Below are 22,309 nucleotides of genomic sequence, written 5' to 3' on the forward strand. Positions count from 1 at the left end.
CGTTTGCTCAGTTTGACACAGGTATTTATTTTCTTTAAAAAAACCTCTTTATCCATAGTCACCAATCCAAGCTCTCTTTCACACTGCTGCTATTCCTTTGATACTGACAGACTTACCTTCACTATTGGTCAGGTACCTTTCATTGAAGGTACATCTGCCTTTACTCTCTCCCTTGCGGAATGGAAAAAAATGGTTACCTTCCTTCTCCTAATTTGTTCTTCGAGATGTGTTGCTCATGTTCATTCCAAGTAGGTGTGCGTGTGATGCATGCACAGTCGTCGGAAGATTTTTCCCCTAGTGGTACCCATCGGGTTGGCCTTGGTGCCCCCTGGAGTTGTGCCTTCATGGTGGTGTATATAGGCCCCTGCCAACCTGCTGCCTCTTCAGTTCCTTCTTGCTGGAGCACTCTGACAGAGGGGTAGGCGAGTGGGTCTTGGAATGGACATGAGCAACACATCTCAAAGAACAACAATTACGAGAAGGTAGGTAACCATTTTTAATTCTTTGAGTGCTTGCTCATGTTGATTCCAAGTAGGTGACTCCCAAGCATCTCCTAGGAGGAGGGATCGGAGCTCAGCGGGTCACAAACTGTAGCACTGCTCTGAAAATGCGGCATCGTCTCTGGCCTGCTGCATAATGGTGTAGTGCGAAGTAAAGGTGTGGATTGATGATTATGTCGCTGCCCTGCAGATGTCTTGAATGGGGACTTGCACCAAGAACACCACCGAGGATGACTATGCCCTTGTGGAGTGTGCCGTCAGCGCAGGGGCAGGAATTTTTGCCAGGTCGTAGCATGCCTTGATGCAGGCCATGATCCATTAAGAGATTCTTTGGGATGACACTAGGAGCCCCATCATCCGCTCTGCAGTCACAATGAAGAATCGTGTTGATTTCTGAAACAGCCTCGTTCTTCTAACCTGAGATCCAGGGAGTGGGGCATTCGCTCCTGGTTGCTAGCGTGTGGCTTAGGAGAGAACACTGGAAGAAATATGTCCTAGTTCATGTGGAATTGCAAAACTATCTTAGGGAGAAAAGTTGGGTGTGGCTGCAACTGCACCTTGTCCTTATAGAAGACAATATATGGGGGCTCAGAAGTTAAGGCCTTAAGTTCAGACACGCTTCCTGTTGTGCCTCATTGCAAACAAGTTTATATGGGGAAATCCCCACCGTTGGAAGATGTTGATCATAACAGCTGGGCAGAGGGACCATTTGTGATTGTGAAAGGACCTGCTGAGATGATCAGCCAGATCGTTCTGAGAGCCCAGAAGGTACAATGCCTCTAGATGTATCGAGTGCACAATGCAGAAGTCCCACAGTTTGAGGGCTTCCTTGCATAGGGGAGAGAAGCGAGCACCACCCTGTCTGTTTATATAGAACATTGCTATTGTATTGTTGGTCAATACCAATATACATCTGCCCTCCAGATGGGTTTGGAATGTCTGGCAAGCAAGACGAAACACACACAGCTCAACTGATGTTGATGTGCAGCAAAAGTTCTGCCTTGGACCAGAGACCTTGAGTCCTGAGTCTACCTAGGTGCACCGCCCCATCCCATTGCGAATGCATCCGTGACTAGAGACAGCGAGGATTGGGGCCTGGAGAAGAGTACTTCTGCACACTCCTTGTTGAGCTACCACAGAAGGGACTCAATAACTGGAGGAGGAAGAGTGACTACCTTATCTAGGCGGTCTTGGTTTAGCCTCTATACTGAGGCCAGCCAGGCCTGAAGAGGTCGGAGACAGAGTCTCACGTGCTGAACTACATTCGTACAAGTGGCCATATGACCGAGCAGTTTCAGGCAATTCTGCGCTGTAGTAGAGGGCTTTCATTGTAAGCCCTCTATGGTGGCACCCATGGTCAGAAAATGCGATTCTGGAAGGAATTCTTTGGCTTGACCTGAGTCTAGGAGAGGTCTGATAAACTCTACCCTCTGAGTGGGGGTTAGAGTTGACTTTGTCACATTCAGTATCAATTCGAGCCTGTCAAAAGTCTTACCAGGTTCACATGCTCCTCCACCTGAGCTCTGGTGCGACCCTTGATTAGCCAGTCATCTAGGTACGGGAATACTTGTACCTGTCACCTCCACAGGAAGGTCGCTACGACCAACATACACTGGTGAACACCCGCGTGGCCACCGATAGCTTGAAGGGGAGAACTATAAACTGATAATGGGTGTTGTTGACCACATAGCTGGGGAACTGCCTGTGGGATGGGACTATAGACATGTGAAAGTATTCGTCCTTCAAATCAAGGGTGGTGTACCAGTCCCCCAGATCCAGGGAGCCAGGGAGACTATGCAGTACTTCAGCTTTTTCATAAATCCGTTCAGGTTTTGCAGGTCTAGAATAGGCCTGAGCCCACCCTTGGCCTTTGGGATTAGGAAATATTGTGAATAAAACCCTTTGCCCCTTAACTCCTGAGGGACCTCCTCTATCGCTCCAGCTTCTAGGAGCATTTGCACTTCCTGTATGAGCAGTTGCTCGTGAGAAGGGTCCCTGAAGAGGGATGGGGAGGGAGGGAACAGAATTGGAGAGAATATCCCAATTCTACCATGCATATTGGTCTGAGGTGATCCGGGTCCAGGCATGGTAGAAATGGGATAGACAGTTCACAAAATGGGGTAAAGGATCTGGGATTATGCCTGGTGCGTTGCCCCGGGTGCACCTTCAAAAGCTTTGCTTGAGGCCCAAAGACTGCCTCGCCAAGCCCTAGCTCCAGTTGGAAGAGGGCTGAAATGGCCTCCTCCTATTATTCCTGCCCCCTTCCTGTTGTAATCCTATCTAGGATAAGTAGGGTAGAAGTGTGGGGGAGGCTGAGGTTTGCAATGCTTCCTTTGTGCAGCTAGTGTATGGAGCCCCAGAGATTTTAATGTCACTCGTGAGTCTTAGAGACTGTGGAGCTTGGAGTCCATTTGCTCTGAGAACAGCCCTGATCCATCGAAGGGCAAGTCCTGAGTTGTTTGTTGGACCTCGTGCGGGAGGCCCGAAGTCTGCAGCCATGAGCTCCTTCACATGGCTATAGTGGTTGAGGCAAGAGTGGCTTGCAAGGAGGTCCTTGCTATAACCTTGCCCTCTTTGATGATGGCCCCAAAATCTGACTAGGACTCAGTAGGAAGCAACTCCTTAAACTTATTCAGAGTGTTCCAAAAATTGAAATTGTAGTGGCTGAGGACAACTTTCTGGTTGGCAGCCTGAAGCTGGAGCCCTCCAGTAGAGTAGACTTTTCGGCCTAAGAGGTCCAGCTTCTTTGCCTCCTTAGACTTGGGCGTTGGTCCGGGCTGCCCTTGTGTGTGTGTGTGTGTCTCTCTCTCTCTCTCCTTTTCAGCCACCATGACTAATATGCCCGGCTGACGGTGGGTAAATAGGTACTTATACCCTTTTGAGAGTACAAAGTACTTTCTTTCCACCCCCCTTGGCTGGGGGGGGGGCAGAGATGCGGGAGTCTGCCACAGGATCTTGGTGATGTTTTGGATGGTTTTAATCAGGGGAAAGGCCACTCTTGAAGGACCCTTGGGTGTCAGAATAGCCATCATTGGGTCAGTCTCCTCTGACACCTCCTCTGCCTGCCAAGTTCTGTGCCACCCCTGAGCATCTCCTGATGGGCTCTGTTGTCCACAGCTAGCAACATGGAAGACAAGCCCGCTACTGCCCCATCCGGGGAGGATGAGGATGGTGCCCTCAGTGGCACCGGGACCTCTTGACTCTCCAATTCGCAGGGGTCCCCCTGTGCTGATGTCTCTTTCGCGGTGCTGGGGGTGGTACTGGGCCCAGTCTAGGTGCCGGCTTTGGCATGAGCCTCAGTAACAGCCTTGGTGCTGGCCTTGGTGCCAGTCTTGGAGCCTCACGGTGGTTCCCAGGCCATAGAGGACGTCAGGGAAGCCTGCCTTTCTGAGGCAACCAACAGAGATCTGGAGCCCAGCCCCTAGGCTTGGTGGTACACCCATGGAGTCCGGAAGGGCCACTGCGCCAGCACCTGCCATTGCAGTGGCCAAGGCATCACGGGGAACTGCTGTCCCCTGTCTCGAATGGTGCCATCTCCTTTTTGAGACATACGACTCTGGCTCTCAAAGATGACTCCGATCTCGGAGACCATGGTAGCGCCGAACGGGGTGGTGTCGAGGAGCGGTGTCAAGGGAAGAGCAACCGGTGCTGCAGCATGGCCAGTTTGCCCTTGGAAGCAGTGCTTCTCTGCGGTGCTGGTGCCTACGGAGCTGTCATAGCTTTGAAGTGCCTGGCCGCCTTAAACGTGGCCAGGGTGGACGGAAGATCCAGGTCCTCTACCGGACTTTCCCACGCAGGGGAATCCACCAGTACCGGACTCAACAGAGCTCTCTGTGAGGCTGGAGTCGACGGTGCCGGTTTAGCCAGAGCAGGGGCTGAGTGTCCCAGCGCAGAACGCACTCTGCTAGTGCTTTCATGCTCTCCTGCTCCAATTGTGGGTGAATGCCCCCTCTTAGCTCTCTTCTGTTTCTTGAGTGGCGCTGGTGAGTGCAAGCAGTGCTGGGTAGCCACAGTGGAGGTCTTCGGTGCCGAGGAGTGGCAGTGCCAGGGGTCTCTGGACCCAGAGTCCTTTTTTGGCACTGCAGTCTCTCTCATCAAGGCGAGTGTGCTCTGCACCAAAGTGCTGGGCTTCGGGGCCAACACGGGCTGTGCTGGCTGGGGATGGAGAGCTGACACCATGAGGAGTAGTTTTAACCTAAAGTCTCTCTCCTGTCTGGTTACTGAGCAGAAGCTTTTGCAGATCTTGCACCTGTCAGTCTGGTGGGCCTCCCCAAAGCACTTTAAGCAAGAGTTGTGGGAATGGCCCCTGGGCATAGGCTTCTGGCAGGACCCGCACGGTTTGAACCCTTGAGCCTGAGGCATGCCTTGGTTCCTGGGAGGGGAGAACGCAGCGGAACCCCAACAGAAATTTATCTGACTAACTCTATAAACTACTTGAAACACTAACTAACACTAAGTAAACTGATTTCAGAGTAGCAGCCGTGTTAGTCTGTATCCGCAAAAAGAACAGGAGTACTTGTGGCACCTTAGAGACTAACAAATTTATTAGATGCATCCGAAGAAGTGGGCTGTAGTCCACGAAAGCTTATGCTCTAATAAATTTGTTAGTCTCTAAGGTGCCACAAGTACTCCTGTTCTTTTTACTAAGTAAACTATTTACAAGTACAAAGAGAAAAGGTACTAGGGGATTGCTTGCTGTAACAAGAGAGAAAAAGCAGCTCCAATGACCGTCACGGGCAGTAAGAAGGAACTGAAGAGGCGGCAGGTTTCCAGGGGGGGATCTACAGCTGACCTGAGGAGTACCACTAGGGGAAAAACTTTCTGACGACTGTGCACACAGCATGCATACACCTACTTGGAATCTACATGAGCAAAAACTCAAAGAAGGACAACTGTTTACATACCCAGATAGTAGAAATGAAAGGGTGATGATGAGATTGATTTATAAATTTGAAGCCCAGACGTTTTCCCTCAGCTGCGCTCTGGAGGGGAGGACCCATGCCTAACCACTCTATAGGAGGTTAATTCCTAGGACCCTACAAAATTTAGCTCAGATCTGGATCAGGGTATACCCTCTTTGGGAGCAATACCCCAGCAACGGCCTCCTTGTAGTATTTACTGGTTCAATGTTTTGCCCGCTGGTAGTGAGATGGGAATTGGCTGCTTTTTTCTGAGAGAGTTATTCTCTTATACCCTGAAGAGCCAGTACACCTAGTCATGGGAGCATAAGTCAAAACTGCTGTATCATCTTTCCCCTCCCTATGGGTTTCACAAGAGGAGGGTTTTCTATGGTCTTATAGACCTTTGAAGTAGAAAGTTTTTGTGATGCCCCCTCCCACGGGGTGTCACCTGGAACTCGGGTACCACTGAGCCCACTGTCTCACCAAACTGGGCTCCCTCTCACACTGTGACTTTGTGACAAGCTACAAAGCCCTCCAAACTTGCCCTCACACAAACATTCACAGGCAGGGGCCACAACCAGCTGTGTTCATGAATGCTCTGCCAACCACTCCATGAACCAACAATAGAGAGACTCCGGTCAAAATACCCCGAGCTCCCCATCCTAGGATCCCCAGAGCTGTACCATCCTGCCCTGGTCAAAAGCTGGACCAGTATGAATTTAATACACAGTCTGCCCCTCCCTCGATGTGGAGAGGAATATGCATAATACTCTTTTGTTAACTGAGCTGAGATTTTTCCCAAACACTTCACTCAAACCACACTGGTTTAGGTACAAAATATAAAATAGATTCATTAACTACAGAAAGAAAGATTTTAAGTGATTATAAGTGACAGCAAACTGAACAAAGTAGATTACCTAGCAAATAAACAAAAACGCAATCTAAGCCTAATATACTACACAGGATTTGAATCAGGGTCTTACCCTATTAGATAGTATAGGCAGTTTGTAGAAGTTTTATACACAGGCAGGGTTTTCCTTTTTCCTGCCTGGGACCAGCACTTCCCCAGTTCAAAGTCTTTGTTCCTAAGGTGTTTCCAGGTGTTGAGTTGTAGAGAGAGTGAAGCCCTTTTATAGTTTCTTCCATCTGGCAGGAATCCCTTTGTTCCCATCCCAGTTTGTGGAAAAATACAGGTACCAGAATGGAGTTCAGTAACACATGGTCTAGTCACATGCCCCTGCATATTTGATGAATCATGGCAGCCATTATCCATAGGCTGTCTGAAGCGTCCCCAGGTGAGGACAAGCCTTTTCCATGGTCCATTGTTTTCACTGATGGGCCATTAGCACAGTCTAGTTTCTTCACTGTTATACCTGAAAGGCTAGTTGTGGGTTTTACCTAGGACAAGCACATTTGAAATACAGATGAATAGTCAATATTCATAACTCCAGATACAAAAATGATTCATGCATACAAATAGGATAATCATATTCAGCAAATCAGAAGTTTTCCATTGACACCTCACATGACATCTTGTACAAGATGCAACATAATTATATCATAATCATATTACTATGGGGTGCAGACTGCCACAGTATTATTTACCCATAACAACCAAACTCCATTCACCCACCCTGCTTCTCCAGGAAATTGCTAGTCCGCTTCCTGGTCTCACTATGCCTGAAGCTTGAAACTATCAGCAGTATGCAGTTCTCTACTAAATATTCAACAATCTAAGGCGCTGAACTCTAGATATGACAAGCATTCATGGGACTGGAACTTCCCAAAGAACTAAAAGCAACTGCATTTTGACCTCTGATTACATATTCAATTAAACCCAGTTAGTCCTGATTCTGCTCCACTTACACTGGTTTTAACACTAACTTTAGGGGAGTTATTTCTGATTTACACCAGTGCAAGTGAGAGGAGAATTGGGGCCCCCCACAGTTTGTGGTCTCAAATACCTGTGAGAACATTCAAATAAATACACTCAGTTCATTTATTTGAATGTGCAATGGTTCAATCACTTAAATAAATGTACAGACTGTGTTAGTTTGATTGTCCCTCATGCATTCTGTTTGAACATGTGCTCAAACACACTTTTTCCCTGGAGAAAAAAATGACATAAAATGCAAAAAGACTTATCATAATACTCTGGTTGAGATTTTAAACACACAAAAGTCAAGACATTGAAAATTATGGTTCCCTAGGACCTGTAGCTCAGCCACATTGTAATTGTGATAGATATTAAAGCAGTGGTTCCCTCCTTTTCTTTATGTTCTTTTTTCTCTTCTATGCATTTTTTCCATTTCCTTTTTGCTCTTTTATATCCATCTGGCTGACTCTTCTCCTCCTCTGTCCCTCCCCACTCACCAGAAGGTTCTATGCCACTGAGGTGAGGATGCCCTTTGATGCCACGAAAGGCACAGGTGAGTGCCGCAGGATCAAAGCAGAGAAGCTTGGACTGGCAGTCTGCTACCTGAGCCTGCAGCCCTGTCAATGTGAACTACTCCTGTCACAGACTACTTTGGGGAGCCACAGCGGGAGCAGAGAGCACAGGTGGGTGGCTTCCAGGGAGATGCAGCATAGTTTACAGCATGTATGTGGGAGATGGAGCTGGGGTCTTGCAGTTGTCCTGAACCCCCAATAAATCTGCTCTGCCTCATAACTTCCCCACACTATAGCTCCCTACTCAGTCTGGGGAGTACTGTATTAACACATACACCATGGACTAAATATACAGTACATGCTGAAAAATGCCTGATATGAAAATCATAACTTGAATTTCTGGACTTATGTCCCTTAGAAATGATGAGCAATATATTACAGTACCTTTTTATTATTTTTTTCATGTATGTGTAATTCTACTGACTCTCTTCCTGGACACTCCTTTCACAGCCATGGCACAATCTCTCTAGTTTAGAACAACAGTACATTTTATTCTGTTGAAATGTTAACATATCATTAACTTGGATCCCTGATCTGGCCTGTGAGTGCAGTGTGACAATATTTTCCAAAACCCAGATTAAGATTAAGTTGAACAATGATGAAGATTGGACTTGTCCGATGATGCTTCTCAGCATTCACCTTTGCAAACCATATAAAAAGTATATGTGCAGCCCCACTATTTTATGTTTTATTTCTTGGTATGCAGCAAATAGTTTCTTACATTGGTACTCTGTTGTGCTCAACTTTTATAGATATATAAAATGTACCATATATATTTTTATGTGGATTCAATTACTTTGCTGATTTTATAAGTGATTTCTGTATATTCTGACTTGGCATAATAAGACTCCCCAAAGTGTCTTAGCAATATATGATTATGAATGCCTATAGGTGTAAACTGCCTGTAAAGGGGCACTCACGTCTTGAGTGTGTCCAAGCAAAGGAGTGTGGTACAACAATCCCTTTGGCACCCCCAGTACCCCCTGCAGGCCAACCTTGGTGGGTCATCAGTGGCTTGAAGGGCTTTAAATTCAGCCCTTTGTTTAGGCTCCCAAATAACACCTGTTCCCTTCTTGGGCTTTACACCATTTTACCTGTGGCTGTAGGGGAACCCAGGCTCACCCACTATTCCAGGTTCCAGCCCAGGGACTTGCTCACCTTCCATCCTTCACTCCTATTTCCCTGGGCTTCTTCCTACCAGCCCCTCTATCTCCAGCCTTATCTCAGGGCCAGCAAGCTCAGGTTCATCTGTCTCCAGACAAGAGAAAAGCACTGTTCTTCACTTCTCTGGCCCCAGCCAAGAATTGAGGTGCTAAAGTCCCGCAGCTCCTTTTAGCTGAGCCTGCTGGTCTCTGATTGGCTGTCGCTAGCCCTTGGAGGACCAGATCTATCTAGCTGGCTGCCAAGATGTTTGCCCCAGTGAGGCCTCTCTAGGCAGGCCTGGAGAACCCACCTGGCTGCTTCCTGGGTTGGGGTGTAGCAGAGCAGTGAGATATCCAACAGGGACTATGAAGGCCTGGTATACCCCATCATGCTCCCCCTGAAGAGAATGTTGGTTTGTTTACAGTGCTCTAAGCCAAACCTCAGCAGTGGAATAACTTGTCTGTCCAACAGCCATTTTCTTTCTTACATGCTTGTATCATGACACCAGTATGTGGATTTTACCAACAAGAATGTAATTGAAAGTGTCATTACTGGTTAAAAGTTCCCGTTTGTTTGGATCAATAAACGTTAGGAATATTAAAATTTCAGTACAAATCCTTTAAAAATAGTAATTTTGGATTGGGTACTGCTAGTTGAGTACTTACAGCAGTGCAAATTAACAATTTTTTGTTTGAAGTTACAAAAGAAGGATATTATTTCCAAGATCTCCAAGGCAGGGATTGTGCCTTCCTATATCTTCACATAGCACCTGTGCCAGTGGGGGTCTGATCTTGACTGGGACCTTTGGATGCTACCTCATTGTAAATATTATGTGATGGTGATAATGAACCTATTTAAAGGGGAAGCATAGCGTTTGACTACAGGAAATCTTATGAATGCAAGCAACTTATTGGAAAAATGTGAGATCTTTTCCTCTGTCAATCTTTCTATTGTCTCCAGTTTCTTGGTTCTGCTATTGCTTTCTTTGATCCCACTGTTAACCATTGGTCACAGAACACAAAACTGTCTGCCAAAGATTTCTGGACCAACACCTGAAACACAGATACTTCCAGAATTAATCACAGGTCTATATGCAATTTTCTGTTCAATGGTTAAAGGCCTGCCATTGAGGCCCACCCTATGCTACGGGTGATGGGAAGCCGCACTGCATTAGGGGAAATTGTGGGAGGAATGCTGCCTTGGGTGGAGCTCTGGGAGAGGATTTTTGTGGCAAACAAGGGGAGTATGCTACTGTTACACTCCTTCAGGAAGTGTGCTAGGCATGCTCATCAGTCCTGTCCTCTTTGGAGTACATGAAGGGACTGATTATGACAAATCTTTGCTCTAGATGCACCAACTTATTGCACAATCCCTCTCCTCTGTGCAGCACAAAAAGGACTGTCCCAGCAGGCCATAACCTATAGTAATATTGGTTTCAGAGTGGTAGCCCTTTTAGTCTGGATCAGCAAAAAGAACGAGGAGTACTTGTGGCACCTAATTTGTTAGTCTCTAAGGTGCCACAAGTACTCCTCATTCTTTTTCCTATAGTAATACTGTATCTCATCCCACTGTGTCCAGAGCATTGGATTATACTTCTGTTTAATCTTACCTCTCATCCCTTCAGATACCTTCCTCCCTAAATGCCCGTGAAAAGAGTTAAATGTTGCAGTTTGTCCAGAAGGCACTGGGTGCACTATTCCACCACACTGTCATAGAGTTTTATGCCAGAAGGGACCACCAGATTGTCTCATCTGAACTCCTGTATATCGCAGGCCACCAACAACACCAACACCCTAAAGCCAACAACACTGTCCAATAAAATGGAAGTGGGAATTATCAGCATTATGATGGCAAAGCCACCAATATCTCCTTAGTAACACTTCTAATGGTTTAATATACATATCGAGATGGAATGGAACCCAGTAGCACCATGCAGGATAAACCACCCAGGGACAATGAACAATCATCCATAATTATCTGTGGTCCTTCAAACAATCTGTGGTGTAGTAATCCTTACCCTGGCACTAGCACCTACTGCAGCTGTGATGCAGCAGCACAGAATGCTGGCCTGGAGAGAGAGACAGCCAATGAGAGAGCAGCTCGAGCTTGGGAGGGGGACTTGGAATTCACCTACAGGGGCAGCTGGAAAAAGCTGTTAGAGAGGAAGAATTGAGATGCTGAGTTAGTGGATGAACTGGAGCCTGAGTAGGAGGTGATGTGGTAAAATAAAAGTACAGGAAAATAAAAGTAGAGGACTGGGAAGTAAGAAGGAGGAAAGAAGGAAAAGAGGAAAGGTTTCAGGTCAGGAGAAGCAGAAAAAAAATAGAGAAGGGTATGTGAGCAGGCATTATTGGAGAAGGGAAATAGAGGGAAATAAAATGTACAGACTTACCAGAGAGAGAGTATCAAGGGGAAAAAAACAAAGGAAATAGAGTTGGCAGGGCTGTCCTAGGGGGAGTGCAGGGCCTGGGACAAATCAGCCTGTATGGGCCCCCCTTAACATGTTTTATACAGGTGAAATCTGGTTACAGTGAACTTCAAGGGCAGCTGCAGGCTGCAGGTTAAATATTGATAGCACCTAGCTGTATAATTATAATGCAATTATATTATATTGTAGCTTTTATGTATCATTATAATGAAGTTCATATAATTAAAAAAAACCCTCACCGATCACGATCAGTGTCGTGCTGCTTACATTCTGAAATCCACCTTCCTGGACTTCCTTGCAGCAAACTCTGTTATCAGATCGTGGTAATCCAGGTTTGATGCTACTTCCTTCTCAATGGGCAGAATTGCAAGTCCATTCAGCCTCTCTTGAGACATAGTTGTCCATTTTAATTTGGAAAAGCTTTGCTCCCCTGAAGCCACTGTGATTGAGATTGTCAGCAAAATCCTGTATGCTATTACTGTATTTGGGAAGGCACTGTCAAGTGATTTAAGAAACTGAAGGGCTTGAAGTGCAGTACTTGTTCCTTCAGGGATGAATTCTCGTAGAACCCGAAGCTCTGAGAAAAGGTCTGCCCCATCGATATTGTGAGATTCTCCATCAGACAATGCAGTACCCAAATCCATGCACTGCTTTCTCATGTCATCTTCTGTCATTTCTTTGAGTATCTTCATATCTTACAGGAAACCAAAATTGTCAGCGTACCCTTGCATTTGTTCGAATCATGTGATCAGTGACATGAGAGTCTGATCCATGATGACCAGAAAGTAATTGGTTTCAAATACTTTCTTGGGTGAATTCTCCAGCTCCTCGTCACCTCTCTTTCGTTTCACACGTCATTCTTTGACTTTAGGTTCAATGTCCATTTCAGATGCTATTTCTGTTGCTGTGTTCTTGACTGAGGTAAATCCAGTGTTCCTGTATTTCCGCAGAAAGACAATTAGTCCTTTGATGTGTGTGATAGCCACATCAAGCTGCATTTCCCTGGATTGAAGTGTCTTGCTCACAGTGTTTACGGCAAACATAATGTCATAACGCATAACCATTGCAAACAGAAATTCAAAATTTTCAAGTTCGTAGTTGACCAAGGACTCAGCCTCACTTTTAGCTTTTGAGTTGTTGCATTCTTCAGCAACTTGAAGCAAGGTGTTCCTGATATCATTTGTCTGGCAGCGAATTGCTTTTACACTCTCTACTTGACACTCCCACCTAGTGTCTGACAATGGCTTTGGCATTAGAAAGGGAGCATGCACTCTCAGTATTTGCCATCTGTTAGTTGAAGCTGCAAATATATTGTAAATTCGCTGTACAACTCCAAAAAATGTCATGGCTTTTGAACTACATTTCGCTATATCTTCCAATACCAGATTTAAGTTGTGGCAGCCACATAGAGTGAAAAAGGCTTGGCAGTTGAGTTGAAGGATGCACACCTGTACACCTTGTTTCTGGCCCTTCATATTTGTCCCATTGTTGTATCCCTGACCCCTACAATCACTAATATGGAGTCCAAATCCATCCAGCGAAGCTATGAGAGAATCTAGCAGTCGTCCGCTTTTGTCTTGAACCGGAAGAAAGTCAATAAAATCCTCCCTTACTGTCACTTCTTCAAAAGTCACGTCAGCATAACGAAGCACAAGGGACATCTGCTCTTGGTGACTCAGATCAAGGGTACAGTTAAGAATAACTGCAAAGTATTTTGCAGTCTTCACCTTTTCAAGAATTCTTTTCTTCACCTGCAATGCCATCATCAAGATTAGCTCATTTTGAATACGAGTCCCAAGATAATGGTCATGGATTTCTTCATTTTTGATGCATCAGACATGTTCTTGCATCGTAGGATTGAATTTAGTTATCATTTCAATTAATCCCAGAAAGTTACTATTATTATGTTCATAAAGCCTTGCATTTGTTCCACAAAATGCTAAGTTATGCTCATCTAGGTACTGCACAACTGCTATAACACGTCAACACTGATTGCCAATGTTTGTTCTCCTTGTTTATTTCTTGCAATGTATACTCATCTATTGCTTTCATTGCAGACAATCTTCTCTGAATTTCACTCCATTTTGTTGAGTTTACAATATGCTCATTGGATAATTCGTGAGATAGCAATCTATCATTGAGATGTTTCCAGTCATTGCAGCCTTCCTTTACTAATTTGTGTGCTGTTTTTGCGCCATACAATTTGCAGCAAAAGTAAAAAAGTTGCATCAGCTTTCTTTGAGTATACCAGCTAATTTCTTTCAACCCTTTCTCCCTTTGGTAAATTCCGTGTGTGTATAAGTCTTCTGAAAAACGTTGATTGTCATCATTCTTTGGAAAAACATGGTCATTACCAGTTATTTTCACAGGCCCTCTCTCCACTAAAATGTCTATTGTCTTGTTGTTGAGTAAATCTGGCCAATTTGCTGGATCATACATATCTTCTTCAGCGAAAATAGCATTGGCAGATTTTCCTATTTCAACAGCCTGTGCACATTTTGCACTATTGTCCTCTTCCTCAGCCTTGGTACAATCACTGGAGTCCATTAATTCAGCCTTTTCCTCACTAGCCAGAACACTTTTCGAAACCATAAACTTTTCCAGTGAACCTTTCAGTGTCTTATCCATTTCTTCTCTCTTCTTTTTTTTGGGCCTTTTTTCCACACCCAAGCTATATTTTCTCCATTTGTCTCTGTCCCTGCTAGTGCTAGCCATTGTATGCTACTGTATATAACAACAGGATTGGTCCTTTGCATTAATTAAATGATGCCTTTGAACTAAACTGGATACAAAAGGTCGCACCTCCCGCACAACATACGCACACTGAAGCACGGGGTCCCCCAAAGTACGGGGCCCAGAGTGGTCACTCTGATTCACCATACCCAAGGGACGGTTCTGGTGAAGAAGGTAATTGATCAAAAAGCTGTGTTAGATTAAATCAGATCCTGAAAATGGTAAACAGGAAGCCTACCCACCAGGGACCTAAAGTACGTGAACAGAGAGAATGACTGTGAACAAAATACAGCTCAAAGGTGCCTTGTGGACAAGTGAGGGCCCACTAGGTGAAGAAACCCCACTTGTGGATAAACTCAGTGAAAATAGGTACAGCCACAGGAACATCTAATCAGCACTTCAAGCCAAACAGAAGCAAAGAACAGGACAGCAAGAGTGGAGCAGGACTTACAGCCAAGGAGAGGAAAAGTTGATTCGTCTCTAAAATGACACAGTATATTGTTAAGTAATCTCTTTTGTTCTTGTTAATAACAATGTGTTTGGTCTTAACTGCACAGCACATATAAGCTGACAAAGGTTAATGAGTTGGTAACCTAGAGATTATTGTTATAAGTAGTAAGTCTTTCGTAATGTTCTATATTATTTATACTCCTGGTTCAATTTTGGAGTTTTCCCTTATTAAGTTCTAAAAATTTAAAATGATCCCTTTTGTCTTGGTTAGCCTCTGCCTCATCTCACAGTTAGCATAGCCTAGCCTAGCTGGGTCACCAAAATGGAGCACTTCATAGTGATTCCATCTACTCATAGGGTACATCTATACTACCCGCCGGATCAGTGGGTAGCGTTCAATGTATCGGGGATCCATTTATCGCGTCTCATCTAGACACAATAAATCGATCCCCGAATGAATGCCTGTAATCCACCTCGGCAGGAGGAGTAAGCGGAGTCAATGGGGGAGCCACGGTGGTTGACTCGCCGCCTTGAGGATGGCCAGGTAAGTCTTAGTTTGACTTACCTGGCCATCCTCAAGGCGGCGAGTCAACCACCGCGAATAGCGTAGCTGAAGTTGCATATCTTAGTTCGAACCCTCCCGCCCCAGCTAGTGTAGCCCAGGCCATAGAAACTGATAATTTGATCCTGCTCTCACTGAAATCTATTGCAAAACTCCTATTGACTTCAGTATACCAGGTTTGAGGGCTGAATGAATTTTAGCAACACTTTATAGGCTGGAGAATCACAGGCAGCTAACAGATCTAAAAGAATCAGCTTGAGCACATTTTTTAAAATGAAGTATTGTACATAAATACTCAAAAGGCTGTCAAAGAGCTTACAGTTTAGCCACTGTTATATACACATCTAATACTTTTTAAATTGTTGCCATAGTTAAGTGAAGAGATTCTACAAAAATGTACTTTTTAATGTTTAAATAATCCCTGTCTGTTAAATTAATAAAATTTGGTATTAAGAGAACCACAAGCCATTTTTTAACTTTCTAAAAAAGGTGGGTTTTTTCATTATAGGAATGTCTGATATTTTACTGAATTGGATTTCTTTAAAAATAGTAAGGAATTATGGAAATGATTTGCTTTCTTCATTTTTTCTGTCACTGGCTTCCATTTTAACCATATAATACAATGTATAATAATATCTTTACACAGGGTTGGGAATTGAAGGCAAAATACCATGGAAACCAAAAAATGCATGTTTTTTGGTCAGTAACTGTAATCGGTCCTAGCCGGGGCTCGACCCTTCCGGGCAGGAGGGGAGCCACACCGACTCACTACTGGGGGAACAAGCAGTCAGTTAGTCCCGAAGCTCCGGCTCTCTGATGCAGGGCGGAGCAAAGCCGGCAGTTAGCTCAGGGCTCAGGCCCTCAGTTGCAGGGGACTGAGCGAGTAAATAGTTCAGAGCCCAGGCCCTGGATCAGGGCGGGGCAAACACAGTTTAGCTCAGGCCCTTGTTTGCAGGGGCTGAGCGAGCAAATAGTTCAGAGCCCAGGCCCTGGATCAGGGCGGGGCAAACACAGTTTAGCTCAGGCCCTTGTTTGCAGGGGCTGAGCGAGCAAATAGTTCAGAGCCCAGGCCCTGGATCAGGGCGGGGCAAACGCAGTTAAGCTCAGGCCCTTGTTGGCAGGGGCTGAGCGAGCAAATAGTTCAGAGCCCAGGCCCTGGATCAGGGTGGGGCAAACGCAGTTAAGCTCAGGCCCTTGTTTGCAGGGGCTGAGCGAGCAAATAGTTCAGAGCCCAGGATATGCCTAGGCTGCTGTAGCCGAGCGTTGGGTGAGGGGGAAGCCTGCCACCCGTGAGCAGGGGGTGGCAGGGGGGAACGCAGGCCCACCCACTCCACTGCGTTCCAGCCCGGGGCCCTAGCAGCGGTTGCTGCCGCTGCTGGTCAGTGGGGTATCCAGCCCGCAACACACTGACATTGGCTCACACTCAGTTGCAGCCGGACTGGGGTCGGCTACCCCCGGGCCACTTCCATGATCCCCCTCAGAGCCTACCTCGTTCGTCGCGCCGGGCTCGGGCCAGTCCATCTGCATGGGCTCCTCTCGGCCAGGGCTCGGTGGCAGGTCCGGTAGCTCTGCCGGGAAGTCAGGCCAACGGTCCTCGGGCGGCTCCTCTGGGTAACAGCAGGGGCGGAGGGGTTCGGATGCAGTCTCGCCCTCCGTGTTGCTGGGATGGGGTTCCCAGGGATTCTCCCAGTGGCGGGCGTGGACGGGCTCCGGCGGCTCCTCCTTGTAGCGTGCCCGGGGTAGCTCAGGCCAGTTAGGGCTCGGGCCTCGGAGGTATCCTGGTCGGGAGCTCCCGGCCGCACGTCTACTCCCTGCGGTGGCTGGCCGCCGACTGAGCTCTGGCGGACGGCCTTTATACTTCCTGTCCCGCCCCTTGACTTCTGGGGGGCGGGGACAGGCGGCGGTGGCTCCACCCACTCTGGTGCCTGCACGTGGGCTCCCTCTTCTGGGCAGGAGGGGAGCCACACCGACTCACTACAGTAACCCAATTGTCAATAACGTTTCTTATCTAGTATTTGATATTTGCCTTGAAGTAGCTTGTGAAATGCATCTCACAAAGGCTTCCCCATTGGTTCATTCTTCTACAGCTAGGGCAGGGGTCGGCAACCTGTGGCACACGTGCCAAAGGCGGCACGTGAGATGATTTTTAGTGGCACTCTGCTGCCAGCCGGGGTACCGGCCGCCGGCCCCACTCAGCCCGCTACCGGCCTGGGGTTCCATTCATCCAGGCAGGCAGTGGGCTGAGTGAGGCCAGTGGCTGAGACCCCGCCTGGCAAGGGGCCGGTGGCCGGAACCACACACCGGCAGTGGCCTGTGCGGGGCCAGTGGCTGGAACCCCAGACCAGCAGCGGGTTGAGCGGCTCAGCCCGCTGCCAGTCTGGGGTTCCATCCGCCAGCCCTGCTCAGTCTGCTGCCGGCCTGGGATACCAGCCGCTGGTCCCGCTCACTTCACTGCCGGTCTGGGGTTCTGGCCCCGTTCAGCCTGCTGCTGGCCTGGGGTACCGGCAGCCAGCCCGGGGCTCTGCTCCTGGCCTCAGCCCAGCACTTTGCAGCTTCCCCCAACTGTGGCCCACTGGCCCCAGCCTGTGTCAGTGAGGAGTGCAGACAGGGGCAAGATGGGAAAACTCAGCAAGGAAAAGCAAGGGCAAAGATCACACTAAACTTATAAGATCAGCATTTTAATTTAATTTTAAATAAAGCTTCTTAAACATTTTAAAAACCTTATTTACTTTATATACAACAATAGTTTAGTTATATAATATAGACTTATAGAGAGAGACCTTCTAAAAACATTAAAATGTATTACCGGCAGGAGAAACCTTAAGTTACAGTGAATCATAGAATCATAGAATATCAGGGTTGGAAGGGACCTCAAGAGGTCATCTAGTCCAACCCCCTGCTCAAAGCAGGACCAATTCCCAACTAAATCATCCCAGCCAGGGCTTTATCAAGCCGGGCCTTAAAAACCTCCAAGGAAGGGAGATTCCACCACCTCCCTAGGTAACGCATTCCAGTGCTTCACCACCCTCCTAGTGAAATAGTGTTTCCTAATATCCAACCTGGACCTCCCCCACTGCAACTTGAGACCATTGCTCCTTGTTCTGTCATCTGCCACCACTGAGAACAGCCGAGCTCCATCATCTTTGGAACCCCCCTTCAGGTAGTTGAAGGCTGCTATCAAATCCTCCCTCATTCTTCTCTTCTGGAGTCATGTGCTCCAGACCCCTAATCATTTTTGTTGCCCTCCGCTGGACTCTTTCCAATTTTTCCACATCCTTCTTGTAGTGTGGGGCCCAAAACTGGACACAGTATTCCAGATGAGGGCTCACCAATGTCGAATAAAGGGGAACGATCACGTTCCTCGATCTGCTGGCAATGCCGCTACTTATACAGCCCAAAATGCCGTTAGCCTTCTTGGCAACAAGAGCACACTGTTGACTCATATCCAGCTTCTCGTCCACTGTGGCCCCTAGGTCCTTTTCTGCAGAACTGCTACCTAGCCATTCGGTCCCTAGTCTGTAGCAGTGCATGGGATTCTTCCGTCCTAAGTGCAGGACTCTGCAGTAGTCCTTGTTGAACCTCATCAGGTTTTTTTTGGCCCAATCCTCTAATTTGTCTAGGTCCCTCTGTATCCGATCCCTACCCTCTAGTGTATCTACCACACCTCCTAGTTTAGTGTCATCTGCAAACTTGATGAGAGTGCAGTCCACACCATCCTCCAGATCATTAATAAAGATATTAAACAAAACCGGCCCCAGGACCGACCCTTGGGGCACTCCGCTTGAAACCGGCTGCCAACTAGACATGGAGCCATTGATCACTACCCGTTGAGCCCCACGATCTAGCCAGCTTTCTATCCACCTTACAATCCATTCATCCAGCCCATACTTCTTTAACTTGGCGGCAAGAATACTGTGGGAGACCGTATCAAAAGCTTTGCTAAAGTCAAAGAATAACACATCCACAGAGCCAGTTATCTCATCATAGAAGGCAATTAGGTTAGTCAGGCACGACTTCCCCTTGGTGAATCCATGCTGACTGTTCCTGATCACTTTCCTCTCCTCTAAGTGTTTCATAATTGATTCCTTGAGGACCTGCTCCATGATTTTTCCAGGGACTGAGGTGAGGCTGACTGGCCTGTAGTTCCCCGGATCCTCCTTTTTCCCTTTTTTAAAGATGGGCACTACATTAGCCTTTTTCCAGTCATCATCTGGGACCTCCCCCGATCGCCATGAGTTTTCAAAAATAATGGCTAATGGCTCTTCAATCTCATCCACCAACTCCTTTAGCACTCTCGGATGCAGCGCATCCGGCCCCATGGACTTGTGCGCGTCCAGTTTTTCTAAATGAAGACTTGGCACACCACTTCTGCAAGGTTGCCAACCCCTGTGCCAGGGTGACCATATTTTCCCAAAGGGAAAACAGGACATCCCCGGGCTGGTCCGCACCCCCTCTCCGCCCATGTGAGCCAGCCCAAGCCCTCCCTGAGGTCCCCCAGCTTCTCCAGGCGCGGGGCTGCCGAGGCCACCCTCGCCCCGCTGCGCTTGTGCCGACCAGAGCCCTTCCTGCCTCCCGCCATGCTGGGCCAGCGTGAGGTCCTCCTCCCCACTGGCGCCCGGGACTGGCCCAAGGTACCCCGCTACTGCCCGTGTGCGGGGCTGGTCCTCTGAGCCTCCCCGCAGCCACCTTCCCACCCAGGTGCAGGGCTTGTCCGAGGGTCTGAGTCCCCCCTTTGTCCTCTGCGCGTGGCTGGTCTTCCAAGCTCCTCTGCCGCCCACCTGCAGGGCTGGTGATCCAAGCCCGCCCCCGCTGCATGCCCGCCCTGGGGCTGGTGGTCTAGTCTCCCCGCCGCTCTCCCTAGCCCTCCCTCCAGCGCAGGACTGGCGGTGTCCTCCCCTGTTCCTCCGGGCCCCACTAGGTGTCTCACGTTCGGGGGGTCAGCAGCAAGGTGAAACACGTCTCGCAGCCTGCTCTCTCGCCAGGGCTGAGCAGGGTCCCCCCAGCAGCCCCGTGGGCTGCCCCAAGCGCTGGGCAAGGGGCACAGTGGGTGCATGGAGGAAGGGGGGGCACGCCCTGCTCTGCCTTGCCCCGCCCCGGCTACTCAGCCTTGCAAGGCGGGAGCTGACAGTGGCGCGGTGGGGGGGCATCCCGGGCAGCGGGGCAGGAGCAGCAGTGTGAGCGGCGGAGCCAGGTGTAGAGTCACAAAATGAAACCCTCCTTAGCGCTGCTGCTGCCGCCAATGCTGCTACCGCTAGGGGAGGCGGCCAGGGAGACTCAGACGCGGGCGCACACTGGGGTGAGCAAAGGGGGTGGGGACAGCTGCTTGCTGCCCCCCGCTGCCTGTTCTGTGCTGTGATCCCAGAAAATATGGGACAATTTGCCTGTATTTAAGAAAACGTTGGGACACATGGAAGAAGGCTTAAATACAGGACTGTCCCTTAAAAACAGGGTGTCTGGTCACCCTATATAGGGCCATTGTTGCAAACTGTTAGGCTCTTCTGTGCCACAGAAAGGCTTGATGTAGTGGGACTGAAAAAAATTCAAAAGGAATAAAAGAAATGTACAATGACAGAAAAGACCTGTTGGGTCACCTAATCCTCCTTGCTACTAATGCAAGCTTATTCACTGCATTATTTGCCCAGTCCAGTTTTAAAGAACATGAGAAATGGGACTCTGTGTACTTTTCTTGGGAGATTATTCCACAATCAAATATATATTTTGTGATATTTTCTTTGCTTAACAGAATCTCATTATTTCTATAGATCACTCTATAGAATTCTTCTCCTTGAACTGGATCCTTCAATTACTTGTCATTTAGGGTGTTATACATTTTCAGATCCTTTAAAATCTCAACATCCATCAAACCATATAGGCCTTCTATAATTTTGGATAGATGGCCAGTAAGGACTTTATTTATATGTTAAATTAATTGACTCAACATCTACTTGTGCACATAGCTAGTCTCTACACATGTATTTTTCTTACCATTTTTATCCTTGACTGATCTCTCCTTTTCCTCCTGATTGTTTGCCAAGTCTTGTCTTTGACTGGACTGCAGAATTTTGTGAGCAGGGGCTGTCTTACTCCATGTTTGTATGGCCCCTAGCAAGTGAGGCTCCATGGATGGGGCCCCTGGGCATTGCTGTAATTAAGAATAATTGTTAGTGGTGTTCTTTGAATTCCTGGATATGAATGTGGTCTGCTGTTTTGTTATAAGAGGTCATAATTAGAGCACTTTGAACATCTTCCAAGTTAGTATTACCTGCCAATTCCACTAATTTCCTCCTTTCTTCCAGATCATTGATGGAGATATTGGATGGAAGGAGGCGAAAGGGGTTTGGGTGGAAAAGGCATAGCTGGCATAAGCAAACAAGTATTAAATGCATCATATAAATATTTTTTGAAAGTATTATGGGTCAATTTATTTGCATAACTAATGCTAAGATGGAAGATAGTTCAGGCTGATGACACTGACCCTTGCAAGATTATGGGGCAATTTTTACACAAGGCGACTTACTCTTGAACAATTTCTTCAGTGCATTAGACACAAGCAGGCTCTCCTTCCGCACCATGACTTCTTGCATGTCTCCTTTTCCCAAGTCCCCCCCTATGCTACAAACACAGAACAAAAAGGCTGGGTTTGTGGGCTAGTCAGAGATTACTGTAGTATTCATTAACTTATATATAGATTTTATAAAAAAAAACACAAACAAACCTCTCCAATAATTTTGAATCATCAGGTTATTCAACAGCTACCTATGTAGTCACATGATATTATTCCCATTATCTAATAATGTAATTTAATACAAGAACTAGGGGCCACCAAATGAAATTAATGGGCAGCAGGTTTAAAACAAATAAAAGGAAGTTCTTCACATAGCGCACAGTCAACTTGTGGAACTCCTTGCCTGAGGCGGTTGTGAAGGCTAGGACTATAACAGTGTTTAAAAGAGAACTGGATAAATTCACGGAGGTTAAGTCCATTATGGCTATTAGCCAGGATGGGTAAGGAATGGTGTCCCTAGCCTCTGTTTGTCAGAGGGTGGAGATGGATGGCAGGAGAGAGATCACTTGATCATTACCAGTTAGGTTCACTCCCTCTGGGGCACCTGGCATTGGCCACTGTCAGTAGACAGGATACTGG

General features: G+C 47.2%; 1 long non-coding RNA gene across 1 annotated transcript; it reads right to left on the minus strand.

The window, feature by feature from the left end:
- Positions 1–1,032: 1,032 nt before the first annotated feature.
- On the minus strand, positions 1,033–21,802 carry LOC135981790 (uncharacterized). Its single transcript, XR_010598955.1, has 3 exons — positions 21,683–21,802; positions 21,151–21,307; positions 1,033–6,799 (listed from the first exon to the last, which is right to left on the minus strand). It is a non-coding gene; the product is annotated as an uncharacterized LOC135981790 (long non-coding RNA).
- Positions 21,803–22,309: the final 507 nt, after the last annotated feature.

Source organism: Chrysemys picta, chromosome 2 (genome assembly GCF_011386835.1).
Source record: "Chrysemys picta bellii isolate R12L10 chromosome 2, ASM1138683v2, whole genome shotgun sequence".
Taxonomy (NCBI): domain Eukaryota; kingdom Metazoa; phylum Chordata; order Testudines; family Emydidae; genus Chrysemys; species Chrysemys picta.